Source organism: Anolis sagrei, chromosome 3, assembly GCF_037176765.1.
Source record: "Anolis sagrei isolate rAnoSag1 chromosome 3, rAnoSag1.mat, whole genome shotgun sequence".
NCBI lineage: Eukaryota > Metazoa > Chordata > Lepidosauria > Squamata > Dactyloidae > Anolis > Anolis sagrei.
In genome coordinates this window covers 228,139,306-228,162,776 of record NC_090023.1, presented here as the reverse complement: position 1 = coordinate 228,162,776, position 23,471 = coordinate 228,139,306, and the positions used below count along the sequence as shown (strand labels likewise).

The following is a 23,471-nucleotide window of genomic DNA, read 5'->3' as shown; positions in this document are numbered from 1 at the left end:
CTACCGTTAACAACATTGTATGCCTAAAATCAGTTTGTCAGTACATCCTATCTAGTGCAACTCCTTCCACTTAATTATGGTTTTTGGCTCCACTGTTTAATGTTAGTATTGTACTTGAATGCTGGGCCACATGAACCTTGATGAATACATTTTCATATGAATCTTGCAGAATTAGAACCTCATCACATGGAGGTCCATATGCTGTGGGACAACAGGGGAGTCTATGGGCACTGGGGAAAACCATTGGGCAGTTTCCCACATTGCCCCCTTACCATCCCATACCATTTCCCATCTTTCCATGACTTGGTCCCCTGCTGTCCCTACCTTAGTCTGTGAGAACACAGGACTGTCTCTTATCATGCTGCCGAGATGTAGTGTGCATTGAGCCAGAATGGAACCCCAACAGAATTAGCCTTGCATCATCTGATAGACTCCAGCAGGCTCCATCCTGGCTGCATCTCAGCAGCATCCTAGGACAGGCAAAAAACCCAATCTGATTCAGACTCTTACGTGTCCACATAAGAATGATCTGACATGGTTTATCTTTCTACCTGTTATATCATCCCTTATCCAACAGTAGGTAGTGAGAGCTCTTTTATCTTGCTCTTTGGAATCTTTGCAACTGCAAGTCAAATAAAAAATAAGACTCTTGCTCTATGGGATTGTTGTAATGTATTTTCAGACATTCAGAAAACAGTTAGAAGGAGGCAAAATCTGTACAAATAGTCAGCTGTCAGATCAGTAATTTTAAGGTTCAAATTTAAACCTACTAAAACACTGGAACAGATATTAATTAGACTCTGTTATGAAATTGATTTATTTATACATCCTTTTCATTTTCTAATATTTTTATTTATTACATTGCAAAAGAAGATAAAAGTTTTAACTATGATGTCTATTAACATAAGTATTAGTATGGCACATTAGGCACTCAGATGAGATATTTCAATATTCTTTGAAATACATAAATATTTTTGTTATTTGATTTGACAATAGGATATCCAGATGTGCAGATGTCAGCTATATAGGCATAATAATGGCCGAGACACCAGATATATGATTAAATAAGGCCACAACTTTATTAATTATAGCATATCAGGGTTGACGCACCTGCTGGGTCATGCATCCCTTCTTCCATGTGGCATGTTGCCATAATGTATTACTTTACTCCTGATACAGCTGCTGGGCCACCCCAATCTTGGCCTGTCTCAAAATATCTGAGTTTCTAATTTGGTGTGTACCCCAATCTGGGCAAGCACTGATCCCACCTCATTTAGGAGCCAGGGTTCCCTCAGAAGAAACCCCTCTGTTTGCCAGTACCCATATACACTGTTCTTAAATTTGGATCCAGGATCAATGCCAATGGCCCAATGGTCAGTTGTGACAAATATGAAAGAAGAGGAGGGTGAGCTGGAGATACAGTTGAGATTGATCTTCTCCACCCCTTAGAGCTGGCTCTTGTGTCCTCTGCATTTGGCCAATGAGGAGCCAACAGAAAGCACCTGACTCCCATTGGCCGCTAGCCACCAGTGGTTCTCCCAAGGAATGGGTCTCACTTGCAGAGGCTCTCTGGGAGGCACCATGTACTCTCCAGAAGTCCCCCCCCCCCCAAATCATCCCAGGAATAATGGTTGCTAGGGCTGGGCGGTTTCGTTTTGTTAATTCATAATTCGTTAAAAATTCGTTATTTTTTTTATAACGAAGCGATAACGAACCATTCTGGAGCAACTTAAAAACGAAACGAATTTTTAAATTTGTTTCGTAAATGCTTCGGATTCGTTATGTATTCATTTCGTTATCGGTTTGAGGTCGTTTCGTTATTATTTCCGCATGTCTGGGGCACGTTTTATAGTTGTTTTTTGTTTAATTAGTGAAAAAAATTATAATATCACACCAACAGTCAACAACAGAGGGAGAGGGAAGCTTCAGAAGTTCCCCCTGTCCCATTTGGAGGTTTTTTAGCGTATTGCGCGGTCACGTCCGCCATTAACGAATCGATTCGTTATTGTTTCGTATTTGTTTCGTTAATGTTTCGTAATTTTTTCAACATTTACGAAATTTCGTAAATATCGAACTTTTTAAAAGAAAAATTTCGGAATTCTTTTAAATATCGAAACGCAAAAACCCCCCAAAAACGAATCGATTTTAGAAACAAATTTTTCCATTGTTACCCAGGCCTAATGGTTGCCTGTGAACTGGGCTCCACTTTTTTTCCTAATACATTGGAAGCCTTACTAAGGGACAGTCAAAATCAACTGGTTGGTTATCAAAAGGCTGGTCAAAACAAACAAAGATTGGCTACATCTTTATCTCCCCATGCAGTATAATATCTCACAATATCCTTTATTAAGTTATTACCATTATCCCACCTCTACATTGTTAAGAACCAAAGGATGTATCAATTTAGTGATGTTACTAATGTCATGATTCTACTTTTTTATATATAAAACCTTATTATCTGCTGCTGCCAGCATACAACTTTAACCTTTCTGTGCTATTTGTTTCCTTTAATATGTTTGGTAACTCCGCACCAGGATAGGCCAAAAACAAATATGAGTCAGTCAAAAACTGAATTTTCTAAACATTTGTTACTTATGAACTACCATGGTACAGGTAAACATTATATCATTTCTTTAGGCAATCTCGTCATACAACACAATGTCTCAAAACATAATTTCTTTCAACACTTTATAGCTTCTTCACACACTCACACTCTGTCCATTTAAAAAAATGATTAAATTAATTGTGCAAACTGAGAGAGCAGATGAATTTCCTTCCCCTCATTATTTTTTTCTTCCCTTGTAGATGGGTCATTCTACAAAAGTAAAAACCCCTGTTTTTCAAATTAAGGATGGCATAGAGAGCATCTATATATAGAGGAGGCTCTATTTTTTAGAATATTTCCCTCTGAAGAGTCTAACGTGTTAACTCTTCCCACATATTCAATTAATTCTGTCATGTTTACCTAAAAAGGGGTTTAAGGAATTATTTTGTTTTTTAAAGTGAGCATGAAGACAATAATACAGGAAGAGATTAATTATGAGTTACTGTTAAATCACTTTTAAGTTCCCATGTGAGATTGATTTGCTTGTTCAAGGTTAGCTGGTAGTTCTGTGAAGTTATAGAAACTGAAATCGACTGGTAGGCCAGAGTTCAGGGAAGAGTCATTGAATCTCTTTTCAGTAAAACTAATTTACTTTGTCTTTTTAAATTTCAAACACTTCAAAAGCTGCAATCCTTCCTTGGAAACATGTTCTGTTGAGTTAAGAGAGACATACTTCTGAGAAAGCACTACAGTAATTAACTGAAGCAAACCTGAAAATATATTTATGTTTTAGGCTTAATAACAGTCATAAGAAAACCATCAGAGTATGAAATTAATAAAACTAAGACGTGATGAAGACGCAATGTATAATAACATTAAAAGGATACATAGAAACGTCTTTGAAGAGACTATTGGCAGTGGATTAATAAAATGAGTGACTGTACTCCAAAATGTGTAATGCTTAAAAGCCTGGTTTATATTAATTATAAGATCTAGGTGTATTAAAGTCCACTACATAAGAAGCTACTGTTATTTTAAAAACATTGTAAACTCAGTACAGAAGCAGAAAAAGTGGAGGGGAAAAGCATAAGCTCATAAGGGCAGGAGGATGATTCTGTTCTCACCATCCATATGATAATTTGATTCACTCTTCTGTCCAGAAATTACATATCTACAAGCTACACCCACTTATTCTATCCACTGTTTATCTTATGTAATTATGAAAAAGGTAATGTTGATTGGAAAAACCTGAAGACTTGAACACAGCTTCTCTTGTATTGAAGTGAATGTGAACAGAAGCCCACTACCAATTTTCCAGGTCAGTGTAGAAAGATGGGGTCTGAAGAGAAAGGGATGTAGGGTGTGGGACTTTATAGGGTTCGGAAAATCTCTTAATTTCACTTTCACTTGCATCCGGTTTTCCCCACCCCAGATTTGAAGAAAAGTGCAAATTCTGTTGAATTCTAAAATAAATATGATTTTCATTGTCACTCATTTTCACCAGCAGAATTTAGTAGATAAAGGAGAAGTCATCCAAGGCAAAAACTAAGACATTTGTGTTCTCCATCATTAATAACTAACTGTTGCTATCTTGTCTAAACTCAGATGTTACTTTGCTACATGTGTCCAAGATTTCATTTATGAAATGTTGGGAGGCATTTGTTATGCATAGATGTTAAAAAATGGGAAGTGCTGACCTGCTTAACAATTATAAAAGTTTGCAGGGCTGAATGAATATAATATGTCATTTTTTGTTCCTCCCACATTTAATTCTGTGTTTTTTTTAATTTAAAAAATGCAAGATTTTTCTATATGTTTATGATGAAATCTCACAATTTTACCATCTTAAATATCATTAAATGTACACCTATTTATATTTGTAAATGCAAAAGCACATTCTTTGATTTGTACTATCCTTTCAGCCTCCTATGATAAAGCTAAATATGCTTGATAAACTCCCCTAATTGAGAATGTCGCTAGCAGATATTATCCCATTCTTCCGTCTCTGCATTTAATCCCCATTTATCCACACTGGGATCTAGTGGCCTTTGGATCTGTGTTCTTTGAATTCAAAGTATTCTTATAAAGCCTATAATCAGAGTTGCCCTTATGATGAACAATGATGGAGTGGTAGGCATGCTGGGCAACAGATTATAGATGTGGAATGTCTTCCTATATTTGTCCTTCTTCTCAGTTTCACATAAAAATACAATATCTCTACACCAATCCAAAGTAGGGTGTATTTGTGTTTATATGAGTAGACAGTGCTTTTTTGACCACATCTTCCCACTCCTCTGCTTTCTTTTCCTTTTCTTTTAATTCTTTTTTCTTTGTGTACCTGCCCAAAATACCCTTTCCATTCCCCAATATTATACAGGAGAATCAGAAACATATTTCAATTTTTCCATTGTGATCTAAGCTAAAATTGCGATGGACTATGGTGTCAGTGATGGGCAACCTTTATGAGCTTGGTGTGTCACAACTCGCCAAAAAACTGAGCATAGCTCAGGTCGGGTGTCACTTCGAGAAAAAAACCAATATAACAAAAATATATTGTTGTAATATATAACTGTATTTAATAAACCAAAAACTAATTATTTAACTTACCTGCTTTTTTCTATAATGTCATATATCTTGGCATTATAGAAAAATGCTGGTGCACGAGCTGAGGATGAAATGTCCTTTATTTATTTATTTATTTGCTTTACTTCTATACTGCCTTTCTCAGCCAAAAAAGGCAACTCAAGTCGGTTTACATAGTAAAGGTTAACACAACAATATCAAAAAGCAGTTAAAACACATTATACAAGACATATCAAATCAAGCAATCAATTAACATAGACGTGCGCCTCAGCAATGGGATGCAACCCCATTCTTCTGTGTATGTGGCTGCATGTGGCTGTGTGTCATCAAAAATGGCTACACGTGTCAGTTTTGACACACGTGTCATAGGTTCACCATCATGGGACTATGGGGAAAAAAACAGAAAAACTGTCTTTTTTTTAGACCTCGTAAATTTGTGTGTCCTTTCAAAGAAACAAAAATAAAACAGTATTCAAGTGTAATGAAGAACAACTCCCTCACCCATTCATACTTAGTTATCACATTTCCATCTTGATATTCTTTCACTGTAAGGTCTGCTGTTGAGCCTTCTCGGTTTATTCTGGAGGAGTGGCATTGGAAAGAGATATGGGTGCCTCCCAGGAATTCACAGATCAAGAACTGGGAGGGGCATAAAATACTCCAGCTCACATGCCATGTATTGCTGCACAAGATCACCCTCCCTTTTTACACATTGCTGAAGTGTGGGTTTTCTCTAGTACCTGCATTCATTTTACTCGGCAATGGCCTGCCTTCCAAATTAAGAAGTTGAAGACGTATTTGTTCTTTCAGCAAAAGATACATTAGAAAAGGGTAACAGTCTGACAAATGGCTGCCTGAGTTCAAAATATCCTTTGGCATCAGCAAGGCATGAAATTGCAGTCTGTGCTAGGGATGGACAAATCTGTCAGCAGTTTTAATCTCACATTCATTTTCTTATAATCACCCATTCTTGTCTTCAAATGTATGACATAATTTGCCAAATGTCAATGAGTTATTGTAAAAAAAATACACTAAACTAAATCCCCACTTTCTCTACTAGCCAAATTCAGCCTGCCCGGCCAGGGCCTACATTGCATTATTATTGCTATTGTTGTTACTGTTACTTATGGAGCATGGGGGATATGATATTGCATCTTACTGTGAAGCTGTTTTCATTGAGAAGCCTATAAGGAGAAAAGGGTAGCCCCTGTAGCTCAGTACAGCAAGCATGGTTGAATGCACAGGAATTAAAAGCCAGACTTTTAAAGAACTAAACACACACCAAAAACTCTCCAGGTGGAAAAAGTGTGGTTCCACACAGCCATTTAACCTGATTCAGGATGTGGATCAAAGAAATCCAGTTCACTCCAGAGTGCCTACAGTGGCACCCTGGGAACTGGCTGGAAATGCCAGGGAGTCTCTAAAGCTCTAATGACCTGGATTTTGATAAATAAGACAATTAAACATACATAAAGATGTGCTATTAGACAAGCTTACCTCGCCTCTTCTCATTTCAATTTATAGACAAACATGAAGCATGTCTTACTCCCCCCCTCCTCTTCCCTAGGATCAGTTTTCCTAAGCACATTATAAACTGCATCAAAAATAAATTCTTGATGTTTGTATTCTGCCATCCTCTGGACCAGAGCCTTGTTTGGAATAAAAACCAGAAGACAGAATGAACTATTATCTCATGGTACCTATTAATGTATGTTCATTTTGTCCACTAACAAAGTAAGCACCAAGAAGGATGGGCTATTGAAATCACTGGTCTGACAGAGTTAGGAGTATAGTTCATATTGGACCATTCAGGACCACAAGACACCAGACAGAGGCTTTTGTGGCTGCCTATTTTGATGAAATTAGAAACACAGTGACTGTGAACATTCCTTCATTCTGCATTTGGCTGCCAGAGTGAGTGATGATCCTTTCCCTCTCCATGCCATTGAGAGCTGAAATCTTGGCAGGCGGATACATAATGTTTTCCTTTCCAAGCCAGCTGGAAGTTCTGGGCTAGAAATTCACAATTGTTGGGTGACACAAGGTTGCCTTATTGGTCTTCTTTTACAGAAAATATTGTTTTCCTCAGATTTCACTGGTTGATAAATGTGCACTTACCCTCCTTTTTATCAGCTGTTGAGAGTTTTATGGAGGGGCGGGGGAGGATAGCTGTTGTCCTCAGCCTCATTCCTTTTCCTCCACAAACCTCAGACAGATTTCAGAAATGCCGGGGTATTGTGCATTGACCAAAAGAAGAGAGCAATTTCTGAGCTCCTTTTAAAGAAGCAGGGGAGGAAAAGGATATGGTTTTATTAAATTCAGAGCCCCATTTTCCTCATAGAGAGAATTCAGGCATGGGTCAATGATGAACCACCTCACCAAGTCAGCTGGAAATCATGAAATGGTTCATGACCTTCTGGAATGAGCTTATTACTTTCCTTACTGCCAGTTGAACTCTCTAATCAGAGGGTCAAGCAGGGTATCTCCAGAGACTTTCATCTACTTGCTGCTCTGTTAATGAAAAGGTTCCCAGAAGTCTTTAGAAAACCTTGTGCTGCCAAGATCATATTCCTCTTTTGCTAGAACTTGATGGAACTGACAGAAGAGAGTAACATCATCCCATTAACTAGCTACAACAACAAAACTCCAACTGCTTCTTTGTTTTCCTCCCCCATAATACTTTACAATCCAGTGGAGAGAGGCAAATAAAATACTTTGCTGCAGTATTTGCTGGCAACTTGAGTGCATTCCTCTGCCAGAAAATATATGAATATGTAATGCAGCAGCATGACAGAGGCCAGCTTGGCACCCATTAAGCAGGTCTATGGTATTTCACTGTAGAGGCATAATTCATCCCCATGGCTTCTCTTACCCACATGCGACTATTATGAAACAGAGTCCTCTGCATCGGTCTTGATTTCCATTCTGTGAAGTACGCAACAGAGAGCACTTTGCAATGCATCTGGAATACCCAATGATCTCTCTCAAAGCTCAGGCATGTGTGATCAGCAATCTGTTTGATCTTCAGAAACCACCAACATTAAATGCCCCTCATACGACTGTGGCATCTGTGCCTCACTACTGTTAATATCTGGCAACTAGTTCAGCTATCTTTTTTTGAAAAAGGAAGAAACACTTTTCTCCAAAGCTGTTAGTTGCTTGATGGTAACAAAAGATTTTTTTTGGCATCATTGGTGAGCAGAGGGTCGGGTGGGGGCTTCAAGAATTATGACATTTATTTTTCATGGAAGGTATGTGCTGTAGTCGATTCATTTGTCACATGTGGCCAGAAATGGTGTAGTAAAATCCATGTACTCAGCTGTTTCCTTAGGGTGCAGTCCTGCCATAAGTTATAGCTACTTAAGAGCCATAGAGACTTGTATATTAGCTACTGGTTCTGGGATTACAACATATCTGCATTTTTGCATGTAGCCTTGAGTCAGGATTTTCAAAAAGCCTTTAACTAAAAAAAATGAATGCATTTCAAAGCTTGATTAGTTTAGAATGACTGAGTACAAACTGAAAAAGATATTTCTTTATACATATAAAACAATATATGGCTGCATCTATATAAAATGACAGGATTTCCTGTTCAAATTGTGCGTATTGGGTGCAAATGGTCTCTTGAAAAGCAGAACAATTTGTAAAATGAGATATTTTTGCAGATTATTTTCTATATGGAAATATTGTAAAGTGCTCATATCTTCATTTTTACTCTGTCTGGAAGAGGGATGAACATTCATTAGCACAGAAGATTTCCTGTTCCCAAGCCTTCTGAAGTGTGGAGTTATATGTCATCTTAAATGATATATTTTCAAATTCGGATCCACACAATATATATAATTTGTATGAGTTTTAATATGCAGGATGTTATTGAAAGAAATTGTAATCTAGAGGTGGAAAATCGAGCAATACTTTTGGACAAGTCTTGCAGGTCATTTATTTGCAGTCTAGAAACTATTTGCATGAATGAAGCCTACTTGTGCTTTCTCTTTCTAGAGAAAGTTACATCTCGAGTGGATTACTGCTGCCTTTGAAGATGGCTCAGGAACTGCAGCTAGTGCAAAGAACTACAGCCAGGTTGTTAACTGGGGTGAATCATAGGGAACACACCACCCCTCTATTAAAGTAGGTCCACTGGCTGCCTATATGTTTCTAGGCCTAGTTCAAAGTGCAGGTTGTTACCTACAAAACCCTAAATGGTTCAAGTCGAACCTATTTATGCGACACCATCTGTGCTTATGAACCTGTTTGAGCATTAAGATCTGCTGGGGAGGCCCTCCTCATGGTCCCACCTCCATCACAAGCCCAGTTGGTGGGGACGAGGGAGAGGGCCTTCTTGGTTGTGGCTTCCAGACTTGGAACACCCTCCCCAGGGAGATTAGGCAAGCTTCCACGCTCTCAACTTTTCAGAATGAATTGAAAACCTGGTTGTTTAAACAGGCCTTTGACAATGGTTAATGCAATATATAATTGCCAGAGAACTTAAATGGGACTAAGTTTTAATTGGGCTTTGGCTGTTAACCACACCAGTGACTGGGATCTTTTAATTGGGTTATATAATATCACCACTTTTTATTTTCATGTACGAATGATGTTGTGTCAATTTAATATATTGGTTTATTTTTATATTCTTTTGCATTGCTTTTGCTGACTTATTAATTTTGTTGTTTATCTTAATTAATTATCATTTATGGTTTGCACTGTTATTGTGTTGTAGGTCGCTCCAAGTACCCTCGGGGAGATAGGATGGGATACAAATCAAGTATTATTATTACACCAATACATAACAAGATTAGTACACAGCAAACAAGATCACTATGGATTGTTGTAGGTTTTTTGGGTTGTATGGCCATGTTCTTAAAGCATTCTCTCCTGACATTTCACCTGCATCTGTGTTAAGCATCCCCAGGGTTGTGAGGTTCATGGTAATCTCTATGCTGGCTTTTGTATTTGATCATACCTCAGACACTTTTCAAGTATCTATGACTGTGTGATGTATCGGCAAACAATACATGCAGATCCGAGCAGGGTGGTCTTTTGCAGCTGACAGATGGTAACTTTGTCAGTGCTGATTGATTTTAAGTGCAGGCCAAGATCTTTAGGCACTGCACCCAGTGTTCCCATCACCACTGGATCCAGCTTTACTGGCTTGTGCCAGAGGCTTTGCAGTTCTGTCTTTAAATCCTCATATTGTGTAAGCTTTCCCAGTTGCTTCTCGTCAATCCTGCTGTTGCCTTCTTCGGCTTCTGCTGCCGCCTTCCTCCTCCTCCTCCTCCTCCTCTTCTTCTTCTTCTTCTTCTTCTTCTTCTTCTTCTTGCCTTGGCCCATTGTTAATGGCATTGGCCCATGGCAGGCAAGAGAGAGCAGTAGTAAGATGGTGATGTACTCTTCTCCCAAGTTCCCTTTGCTCATTTGCAGATCATATAAATATTTCACCATTGGAAGTGACCAACATTTTGACCTCAAAAGTCTACTCCTCGCAAGTAAAATCTGTAGTGGCCAGAAGTCCATTCCTGGCTGCAGGTGAAAGGCCTTTATTGCCAACTTTTAAAAGAGGTCACTGGAGCTGAATTTAGTTGAAAAGCATGGTCAGATCAAGTCAAGTCATGTTTTTTTTTCTTTTGCATTGAACCAAATGTATTTTAGAAATAAAGTTATTTTTGTGTTATTGTTAGTACATGTTGTTGGATTATCTTTGCTGTTATGCATTATATGTTTGCTGTTATAATTGCAGTTCTTATTTGCTCAATGCAAGAAACATTGGAAGCTTTTTTCACCCCCACAATTATTTTGCCACAGAGATTCTGAAAGGGAGGAACCGAGGTATATGAACATGTCCCTCTGGATTACAGGGGACCCTTCAGGCTACATATTTCCTATCCTGTTCTAAAGAATTATAATGATTTGCACACTAATGATGATCCATGTGAAAGATAGCATATATCTTTTTATTTCATAGATCCTTAACTGACATACTTGCTGTATTTCCTTTTACTTGACACTTTGTCACCGAGACTGAGAGGCTCATTACTGGGACATCTGTTTGAGACATGAATTTATCTGATCCATTCCCATAAGGAGTGCTGTATGGATCAGAATTTGGTTGTCTACTGGAATTTGAACAGCGCAAACACCTTTTAAAATACATTTTAAAACATGGACTTCAAGGGGAAACATGTTTTAAAATGTCTTTAGAATGACTTGGAATTCACATAGATTAAAATAAGTGCAAAGAAATGAAAAAAAATGGATGGAACTGACACATAGTAAATGAATATAGGCTGGAAATAGATTGAGTTGTCTATTCTTATCATACAAATGTATGCACTAGTCCTATATCTGATCCAGCTGTATTTGTTACTATTCAAATTAAGTGGCAAGGTAAGTGATTGACAACTTGAATCTAATTGCATTACAGTGGAGATTTTGGGTAAATTAACAATTAAAATTAGTGAAAGCCAACCTTCCTTATTATGGAACCATTTACCATTATTTTGTTATTGTTGTTTTTGTTGCCGTTTTTTCTTTCTTAAAAAAGTGGGGGAGTTCAGCTGTTGGTATATGGGTGAATTAATTCCTGCCATCGTCATATCATTAATAGCCAAAAAATTGAGCTTAGTCGAAGTCTATATGTCTTCCTCTGAAAAAAATAGTATATTGGATAGATTTAGTAGAGATATTAGTTGTGGTTATACATATTATTTTGTTCACACACATGCGTATATTTTGAATTGCTCCTCTCTATACATTTCTTTATATCAGATATCATATCCCAAGTAGGGAACCGCAGTGGCACAATGGGTTAAACCTTTGTTCTGACTGAACTGTTGACCTGAAGGTCAGTGGTTCAAATCTGCGAGATGGGGTAAGCTCCCATCTGTCAGCTCCAGCTTTCCATGCAGGGTCATGAGAGAAGCCTCCCACAGGTGTCCCCTGGGCAATGTCTCTGCAGACAACCAATTCTCTCACACCAAAAATGACTTATAGTTTCTCAAGTCGCTTCTGACATGATAAAAATAAATCACATCCCAAGTTTGGCACCCGGATGATTTTTAGGAACCTTTGATTTTAGAATTGCATAGTTTTATGCTAATATATAGATTTTAATGTTTTTCAGCACTGTCAAATATTTGGTTTTATTGTGGACTGGTTTTAATGTTTGTATTGTTTGCATTTTATAAATGTTGTTAGCCGCCTTGGACCCTTGAGTGGGGAAAGGAGGGAACAAAATTGTCTAAGTAAATAAATAAGTTTTGAATATGAATGTCGCTTAGTTACATACTTCAAAATATTAGAATATTGTGTGCAGTAATCATAATTCATGAAAAGTTTCATATGGATAATGAAAGATACAGATGTCTTAATCTTTAATGGATAGATTGAGGTATAGTGGAATGATTGCCTTGTTGACCTTTATGGCAGCTTTCCATTGCTAGTGAATAATTGTCATGGAAACATACAGCAAATGAGACAGCTGGTTTTTTAAACCATACCCCAGTGATGATGCCATTTTTCTTTCTACATGTCAAATTACAGCCGAGGGAAAATTAATGTTTAACCTCTCTTAACATCCTAAAATCCAGTACTGCCAACTTCAAATTCCTGACCAAGTCTTTTGGCGACCTTTCTGAACTGTTCTTAAAAGTGTATTAATACAGACAGACTGCACTGAGCGTGTTCATAATATTAAGGTTGCTTGAAGGGTCATTTACATTTACATACTTGTACAAATGAATGTCAGTGGATGATTGAAACCAAAAATGGGACTACAAGTGTAATGACATGGACCCATTTTAATTTAAGACCAGAGCTCCAGTGCATGTATCAGGGCATCAGCAGTTATGCTTTCTAACATACATGGGAGAGCATCTACACAAGCATATGTAAATATGGGGATGGGAAATATGTGCCATTATGCACTCCTTTTCTGAAGTGAGTTATTCCAATATTGAAACCTGCAATGCAATATAGCCAGCCCTCTATATCCACAGATTCAACCATTTTATATAAGAGACAATTTTACTACAGCATCATGGATTTTGGTAACCACATGAGGTTCTGGAACAAAACTCCAGTGGATACCAAGGTCCCACAGTACTTAGGAGTGCCAGAATAAGATTTAAGTGGTAGTCCGGGATGTAGTGGGATGGTGCATCGCCTTGCTTCTTGCCCAAAGACTTTCTTGGACGGGATCATACAGACTCGGGTTGAGTGAGTTCTTGCAAAGTTCAAAGTGGTAGTCTCTGTTCCTGCACCTTTAGGAAAGTGAGAACTGCAGAAAGATGCAGTCATGACTTGTGTTGAGTTCCTCCCGGAGCCTGAGAGTCAAGACTATGCTGTAACCCACCTAGAGCCACAAGGAGAGGTGGGTAAGAAATACGGAGAAAGAATGAATCACATCGCACCTCTTAATTCATAATGCTTGGTTTTCTCAGTCTTAGTAATTTGCTACTAAGACTGCTCCACTGTATTTTCTCTGGATCACTCCTCTGTCTTCCCCCTGCATCTATTTCTGGCCTTTTCCCTGTCCTGCTCTTTCTGTATTCTTCTCTTGTTGCTCACTATAAAGACTCCTACTTTAGCTTTAGATGTGCCTGCGAAGTCTATTTGTTCTGCCATTATCAGACATTCTTGACCATTTCCATATCCTGACACTGTAAAATCCACCCCGAAACAGCATGATACCATCTCCAGTAGTGAAATTGGTATGAAAGCTTTCTATATTCAGGCTCCAGCAGTTCATGAACTTGTATTTATATCAATAGCTGAGTTGGTATTTTGAAGGTGTAAAATATATAAACCTTTGTGATTTCACAAAGGCTTGACTTTCTAGGATTTTCAAATCAGCCCACAGTCTAGGAAAGAGGTCTCTTTCTCTCCCTCCATCCTTGTTCTTATTCTTTTTTCCTCCCAGCAGAAGAAAGCTGGCATCCCACAGATTATGCCATATCGTGGTTCTGGCATTTTCTCGTCTTCTGCAAATTTGCCTCGGTCTACATGATTACTTTTACAAAAATATCCAATTACCATCCAATTACAGTATATGAAATAACATACAATTATGCAGAATAATAAACAGAACCAGATATTTGTTTATATAACCTATGCTGACTAGCCTATGTATTTACAGAAACTCTTTAAGATAAAAGTAGAAAAGGAAAAGGGAATTTCTGAGATCAATATCCATGCTAAATTTAGTAGATAAACATCATTTTTCTTCTCCTCTGACACTGAGAAGGCTAGAGACTTTCTTCCAAACATTCTATTTTTTATCTCCTAAGAGATTTTTGACATGTTGAGTCATCAATCATGCCATTCTTCACAAGTGGAAAGGCTTTTGCATATACCACCTTAATATGGTATAAAATGATGGTGCTGAAATCATGCATAATGCGTTTAATGCATCCCCAGTAAACTGTGGGAATAATGCGTTGGGACAGCATTTACTGAACCAGACTGAATACCACATTTTGTTGTATACTCGGATATATTTGCAAGTGCAGTTCAAGATAATGGTTCTTACAGTAAAATTAAGGGGCCATGGACATATAAAAGAAATTAGTATTACTGAAATAAACTAGAGCAAGAGAGATAAGTATTAATGAGGAATTGGTGATTAGTCATGCATGGTGTTTCACATCACTCATTGAGTGGAATGTCAAGGCAAGACTAATAGCAGATGGTGAAACTAAGTAAGTATCGCTTAGAAAAATGAAGTATCATACATGAACACTTGAAAATTACATGGAACCCTAATGGAAAAGCACGATTTGGAGATCACCCAGAGCTTCATGAAGCAAATCTTTGTTTGAATAGTCTGTCTTGTTTGATGTGTTATTTCTAATTCTAATGCATTTAATATCATTCTGAGCTATCTTGAATTCTATCTTTAGGAGAAAAGTGGGATGTAAATACAATAAAGAAACATGCTCATATCCTCCTTGGCCCTAGGCCATTATGGCTGCAGACTTCTAGGCAGAATAGTTTTGGAGCATGCTAGGTGAAGCCATGGCTGTTGAGATTGTACAGTAGATAAAGGAGTTGAAGCATATTTACCAGATATTTACTAAACAAATAAATAAAAATATTGTTAAATAAACAAACAAATGTGACATTATTGTTAAAGACATAGAGATTTAGGCATAGTTTTTAATAGAATAACTGGTAGTTGCAGAAGAGTTGGAGGGAATGCAATACTCAGTTATACTTTCAATATTTTACTTTTGTTCTGTTTAATTGTTTTTAAAACCTCTTATTATAACAATTTTAAAAGCTATACTTTGTTTAAACCTATGCATTTAGCTCCCTTTGGTTCCATTTTGTGAGAAGGGTGAACTACTGAATAAAGAAATAAATAATTAGTTTGGGAGGGGGATCTTGAAATTAAAAAAAAATGTTCTGGCAGGTGACTATTCCTTTAAAATGGGTATCTCAGACTAGATCTACACTGCCCAATATCCCAGAATTTGATCCCAGATTATCTTCTTATCTCAGATTATCTGGCAGTGTAGATTCATATAATCAAGTTCAAAGCAAAAAATCTGGGATCAGGTCCTGGTATATTGGGCAGTGTAAATCCAGCCTCAGTGTTTTAAGCCTCAGTGGTTATCAAGGATAGAACTGTTAGGAATATTCCTTGTTACGTTTTTTCTGGTGGTCATGGGGGTTCTCTTTGGGAAAATTGGCCCAATTCATTGGGGTTCAAGGGGCTCTTTGATTGTTGGTGAACTATAAATCCAAGCAACTACAACTTCGAAATATCAAAGTTGACTTTCCCCAAACTCCCCCAGTTCTTACATTTTGGCATATTGAGGATTTGCGCCAAGTTTCATCCAGATCCATCATTGTTCAAGTCCACAGTGCTCTCTGGATGTAGGTGAACTACATCTCCAAAACTCAAGGTCAATGCCCACCAAACCCTTGCAGGATTTTCTGTTGGTCATGGGAGTTCTGTGTGCCAAGTTTGGTTCAGTTCCATCATTGGTGGAGTTCAAAATCCTCTTTGATTGTAGGTGAACTATAAATCCCAGCAACTACAGCTCCCAAATGACAAAATCTATACCCCTCCCCCAACCTCACCAATATTCAAATTTGGCCGTATCGAGTATTTGTGCCAAATTTGGTCCAGTGAATGAAAATACATCCTGCATCTCAGATATTTACATTATGATTACTAACAGTAGCAAAATTACACTTGTGAAGTAGCAATAAAAATAATTTAATGGTTGGGGGTCATCACAACTTGAGGAATTGTAGGAAAGGGTTGCAGCATTAGGAAGGTTGAGAAACACTGATATACTGATTTCTATCATCAAAGTAAATGTCCCCTGTCATTTAGAGGTCTGAAACATCTTTATACTTAAAAATGTTAGATTTTGGATTTGTTTGTGTACGCAGATGCTAGCCAGCCATAAAGTTAAGAGCACAGTTGCTTCATTATGCCAATACAGGCAGTCCCCGAATTACTGACATCCAACTAATAATGACTCATAGTTAGGAACGGGGTTGAATAAACAGGAAGTGAGAGAAATCTACTCTTAAGAAGGGAAATTCACTCCTGAAAGAGTTATCATTAGCAAATGTGTCTCCACTGAAGCTTTCTCACCATTCCTTGTTTTCAGAACAGGCCATTTAAAAAAAAAACTAAACCCAATTCTCATAGGGACAAAAAATGAGGTGAAATCTTCTGAACAGATAGCAAAAGCACCACAGGGGTGTTGACTTTGAAGGAGCTGGGGGTGGTGATGGCTGACAGGGAGCTCTGGCGTGGGCTGGTCCATGAGGTCACGAAGAGTCGGTAGTGAATGAACGAATGAACAACACACACACACACACACACACACACACACACACACACACACATATATATATATATATATATATATCTGAAGTTACACTTTAAAAAGTCCCTGTTCTGACTTACATACAAATTCAATTTAACAACAAGCCCACAGAACCTATTTCGTTCATAATTTGGGGACTGCCTGTACATGGTTTCGTTTTGATTTTGCTTTCCTTAAAACAGCTACAGGATCCCAGAACAGATACAATATTTTCAAATCTTATAACATAGCATAATCCTGCTTTCATAATGTAGCTATAACATGTGTATAAGAAATTAATTGTGATATGCCATATTATGTGGAAAGCCAGGGTTCACTGAGGCTTATTCTCTGATGAGTGGGTTTAGAATTTCAGCATTAGTCACTGCACTTGTTTTGACATTAATTTTCTGATCTACATAAGATTGTTTACATATCTGTACATTTCCTACCTTTAAATAGCACTGATTTCCAGAGGGTAAGACTTGTTGCTTTACTTCGTGCTTTCATTAAAGGATGTTTATTAAAAGTATGTCATCCTCCCAGCTGATTTAAATGCATTGCACCTATATGGAGCCCTTACAAAGTCTTTGTATGCTGAGCAAACCCCTTTTCCTTTTCATTCTCCATCAAGTTCTTTTTACCAGCTTCTGCAATTGGAGGATGGTGAAAGAGGGTTGGAGGAAAACTGACTTTACATATTGGGTTGCAGTATGTCGTATAGTAAACAGTACAAAACAGCTTGAGTTGGGAAAGAATGGAATTCTACTTTGCTTGATTCTACTGTAGTCATGTGATCCTACATACCATAGACGGCATCCGTAATCCCTCATTGAGCATGCATAAAGAACAAAAGAGAGAAAAACGCAGAGACCGAATTAACTCGTTTAAACAGCTATCCCCAGGATGTTAAAAACACACCAAAAAATCCATAGAGCTCTAAGCTTGGGCACCAAAATGGAAATGATGAAAAAAGTTGAAGATGATGAAAGAAAGAGTACTGTCTGGATGATTTCTCAAGACTTCAAATATTTTTGTTTATCTCTGCAAAACCTTGTTGACCTGATTGTTTCAATTCACACACATTTATTGTTAGTTTTGAATAAAAGATTTGCTGAAATATGTTGACCTCATCTCCATTTTAGTAGTGTAGGAATCTATCCAATTTTTTCTAAGTTATTTCTTCCCAGGTTTGTTGTTGTTGTTGTTGTTGTTGTTGTTGTTGTTGTTGTTGTTAATTAACGAATGCCCAGAAATGTATCTAGTAGTGTTACATTTAGAATCTGTACTTTTAAAATCCTTGTGTGCCTATCAAAATGCATGAATCATTTTCAATAAGATAGTTATTTCCCTATCCTGGATTCCATATGGCCAATGATAATAGATTGCAGGATAATCTAGAACAGTGGTTCCCAACCTTTGATCCTCCAGGTGTTTTGGACTTCAGCTCCCACAATTCCTAACAGCTGGTAACTGGCCAGGATTTCTGGAAGCTGAAGTTCAAAATAACTGGAGGACCGAAGGTAGGGAACCACTGATCTAGAAGAACAAAGATTTCCAGTCCTGCCTAAGGCTGGATCTACAGTGCCCTATATCCCTGTATCTGGTCTGGATTATATGAGTCCATGCTGCCAGATAATCTGGGATAAGTAGATAATCTGGGATCAGATCCTAGGATATAGGGCAGTGCAGATCCAGCCTTACTTTACAGCTGAAATTCTTTAAATATTTGGAAACCATTTTGTCATGCACTTTATTCCAAGTAAATATGAAAGGAATGGAATTCATACAAACTATGACCCCATGTCCAAGTATTATGTACTTTTCAATAGGAAATATATTTTGTATTTGAATTGATATTGCTTATGTTTTATAGTTTATTATTACCAGTAAGTCAATTAACGCACACCTAATCATTTAATATATAAACACACAAGCTTATAAACGTAAAGCATAAATTAAATCTATAGCACTCAATAATTCAGTGAGTAATAAGGAAATCAACATAAAACAGTATGAAGCAGCAGTAAAATCCAGTAATTGTCAATACTTTTAATTATCCCAGAGAGTACAATTTTCATTTTATTTAATTAAAAGGTCTGGGAAAATAACTCTTTCAAAGTGGAACTTCAGACAAATAAAAAAATGAAAACAGCTGTGAGAGGATCTTTCTCAGGAAACTAGTCCATCAGCCTGTGACCAGTACACAATAAGGGACCTTTCCAAACTGGGTAATGATATTTTTAGCCTGAAAAGAAGTACAAGACAGTGTCCCCTGTATTCCATGTACAGAAAACAGCTGGATGGGCACCTTAAACTTTGACACTGCTGGTGGAGGTCATGAACAGTCAGCCCTCCACATGTGTGGATTAACTGTGTCAAATATGAGTATCTATGATCAAATTTGAGTATCCATGATCAAATTTCAGTATCCATTATCAAATTTGAGAATCCACGAACTGTTGTAAATTTGAGTATCCATGATCAAGAACCACTAGTCCTCCAGAAGAGTTATATGGTCTACTAATAATTTATCATGGACTCATCTTTGGAGGACCTAGAGATTCCTAGAAGAACAACTTTCTAGGAATTTCTGTTTTCCCAGTATGATGTGGTGGATGTTGATCGTGTAGTCACGCTGAAGAAGGTGGTTATTCCTAGTGAATCTCTGTATTTGAAGAAGGGTGGTATATAAATAAATAAATAAATAAATAAATAATAGGGAGCCGTTTTATTATGTAAAATAATAGCAATTTTATTATTTATGAGGGTATTGTGCTCCTACAACTAATGAATGTGGTGGGATGACTGTTATTATGAGTGCTGGAGACAGGCTATAGACCTCATCACATTAAGTGTACTAATGTGGGCAACAGCAGGGGGATTTGCTAGGCATTGCAACGGAGTGAAGCAACAGAGGAACCCGTTGTTGCCCTCACCACATTGCCCACAGTGCTGCCTTCCACATCACATGGAGGAAAGCATTGCTGCCCGACTTTCCCTTGCACTATCCTCCTTGTGCCGGCATAGGATGCTTCCAGCACAATTCGGGATAGAGTTCCACAGGAAGTAGCTGTGCATCATTTGATGGAATCCAGCAGGCTCCATTCCTGAACTGTGTTGGAATCATCCTAGATCGAGTAAGAAAGCCTGTTGTAAGTGACTCATACAGCTTTATCCTTCAATAGAGGGGAACACAATAGAAGGGTGCAAGGGTGCAGAGAACATGTGTAAGGGGTCACAAATGTCCAGAAATATCCCATCATATGGCATCTGAGGTAGTTGGCTTGCTCTTATTAATGTTTGGACCACCTTTGCTTTTTTTTGGTCATCATCCATATTGCTTCCAAAGATAGGCACATATGGAGTATGGTCTCCACCAATCTCCAAGAACAGGTATGGCTATCTCCTATGTACTATATTGTACAGTTTTAGCATTAAACTCTGATTACTTTGACAGAGATGGAAATTGCTCCTGTCATCCATTTAAAATTAAAAATTAAAAAAATTGAAATTGTCTGCTTTTTAAAAACTGGTCATTCTACAACTAGTAGATTTGTTGGTCTTTAGTGCGCTTCAGTTGCTTTTCAGCTCTTCACTGAGGCTAGTGTAAGCACAGTGATGTCATCTGTTTGCACTTTTTACATGTGTGTGCCCACAGGAATCTTTCCCTATTCAGTGTTAATCCATCTTTCATCAATTAAGCTGGAGAGTTTGAAGCACAAATATTGCACTTGGCAGAAAGGACTAGATGGGGAAATGGGGGACCATGAGGGGACAACAAAACTGGATCTTGGTGTTGTTTTTTTCTGTCGAAATTTTGTTTGCTTGATGACAGAGACTCCTGGAGAACTATTAAACAAAATGTGTTGTTTTATTAAAGGATGCTTTACTTGTTGTGCAAGTCCCCCAATGCTTATTGCTTTTCAAAGAATCGCAATGCAAAAGTAATGGAATACTACCTTGGAATGTTCTGGAAAACTGGATAATCCTTGAGAAGGCACAAGTAATAGCTTACCTGGGGAGTGAAGAAACTGTTCAGTTGTATGTTTTTCTGAGGTCTTACTCACTACATCGAGCTAGAAGCTCCACTATTATCTTTTAAAGTCTCATCTCCCTCCTGATTCATGTTATAGTAGTTAGGGCAAAAACAGAGTATAGCTTCCAAATGCAATAGTCCACTCTGTTTAGCTTGGATAAAACCTTACCTGAATATTGTGTCCGGTTCTGGGCACCACAGTTCAAGAATGACATTGACAAGCTAGATGGTAAAACTGGAAATGAAGCCCTGTGAGATACAATTTAGGGAGAGAGATTAATGGGTGATGTGATGGCTATCTTTAGATATATGAAGTGATGTCATGTAGAAGAAGGAACATGCTTGTCTTTGCTGTTTCAGAGACAAGGACACACACTATGAATTCAAATTACAAGGAGAAAAATTCTCTATGCAATTGGAACTAAAACATTAGAAATAACTAATGATAAGACCTATTCAGCAGTGGAATGCACTCTCAGAGGGTGGTGGATTGTCTTTCTTAAACAGAAGTTGGTTGGATATTTCTCAGGAGTGCTTTAGCTCTGTTTTTCTGCATGTCAGAAAGTTGGACTTGATTATGTTTGCTGTCCCTTCCAGCTCTATTGATTTTAACAAGTAGAAGGAGCACGTAGCATACTAGCTAGCACAGAGAGTTTTGAATCCAAATAATCTCAAATGTTCTGGTAACACTGCAGCCCTCCACAATTCTACCCTTATATGCTGCTGATGCTTCAACTGTGGTCCTCTCTTGTCAAAGGGCATTAGGTATGTGGTCTGCATGTATGAGTAATGCAGCAGTCCCAGCATAAAGAATTATTTTGCTGTCAGAATGCTGATGTTGCTCATGTTCCCAATAAATAGTAAAAGGCCTGTAGAATTGGGAAAATAATTGCCTTTTGCAACTATTTTAAGCAAAATATAATCAGTAGTCTCCTTCAAAGGCCCTCCCTTCAGTGGTTTGCTGGCCTCTCCTTTGTATCATGAGTTTCAAGCTTTCTCTAGCCTGCTCATGAAAATGTATATTTCACTACAAATATGAGTGTAGTTGTGCTATATACATCTCACCCAATCTGAACATCTCATAAATTTGTTTTTAAAGTATAGATAGACCCAAAATGTATTTCTTCCTCTGAAGACTGTGTTCTCTTTTTCTTGATAAGTAGAAGTCATAATCAAGGCTAATGATAACATTGCCTTTGCACTGGTCATCTACTTTCCTAACTTTTCAGAAGATTTTTAATACTGCAGATTCAACTATGCAGCCATTTATATTGTTCCACCTACCAGGGAAGATAGAGGGTGTGAAATGCTTTGCATTTAGTTATGACTTACACAGGTGTAAAACAAGCTTAAATCTACTGAAGTGGAGTGAGACCATTGAGAAACAAAATTCAAAACACATCCTTAGTTTTAATCTTCTTTTTAGAGCAAATTAATCCACTCCATCTGCAACTTGTACAAGGGATGGACTCTGAAGCAAAATCTTTCAATATTGGTTGTGATATTTCCCTTGGACATGTAGCACTTCCTGCTAAAGTATTCTAAATAATTCTGCCATGTAGGAGACAAGTATATAATTTGGGGGTAATCTTTTTTGTGTCATGAGTTAAGCATTGCATCATTTTTATTGTCTCTTTCAGTTAGGAATCAGATGAGTTCTCCAGGGTACTAACTCATTAGCTGCACAGCATGGAGGTTCCTTATGCTTCCCATGCCTAGTCAAAGAAAGTGTGGAATCTTGTAATGATCTGGCTCATCTCCAAGAGCTAATTTTAAAAGACTGGCAGTTGAGATGTAAAGTTTCCAGAGGTGAGCTGTGTTTGATCAGCTGTGTTTGGGCATCACAGATGCAACATCAGCTGCAATGTCAAGCATGCTGACTGAGTACATGATAAACTATTTGAACAGGATTCTCTCCTTGCAGGATGACTTTGACCTGTAAGAATATTTCATGAGAGATTCAGCACTCCATATATATAGTTTGAAAATTCAAAGGTTTGGCTACAGTCTTTTTAAAGTTTATATTTTCATACAAAAAGAGAAACTGGCACCTGTGAAAATTTTCCCATCTGTTTTAAAATTATAGACTTAGTCGAATCAAAATTAAGAAACAGACCTAACATTAAAAATTATCTGAAATTCAGTTGAACCTCTGATATATTGCAAAACTTTACATTTGAGTGAATGCAAAAACATATATTTTGTGGGCATTCCATAGTAGGCCATACCCCTAATCAGGGTGAAAGCGTCACCGGACTCTTCCACCCCAACATGGGAAGGGGCCTCTCCATAAGGGCAATGCTTTCCCATGTGATGGGGAAAGCATCGCTGAGAGACAGCTGTGTGTGGGGCAACAGATGAAAAAAGTTGAGTTCTTTTCCCATAAGAGTCAACCTGTTGCTTATGGAGATCTTGTTAGCAGTTTCTTGTGTATGATATTCTCACTTACCTAATATTTCTCCAAGTAGTTTTTTTTTCC

General features: G+C 37.7%; 1 protein-coding gene across 3 annotated transcripts in view; it reads left to right on the top strand.

The window, feature by feature from the left end:
* Positions 1-23,471, top strand: part of LOC132770706 (glypican-5-like) — a 445,124-nt gene that overhangs the window by 98,969 nt on the left and 322,684 nt on the right. The gene's annotated exons all lie outside the window — the stretch shown is intronic.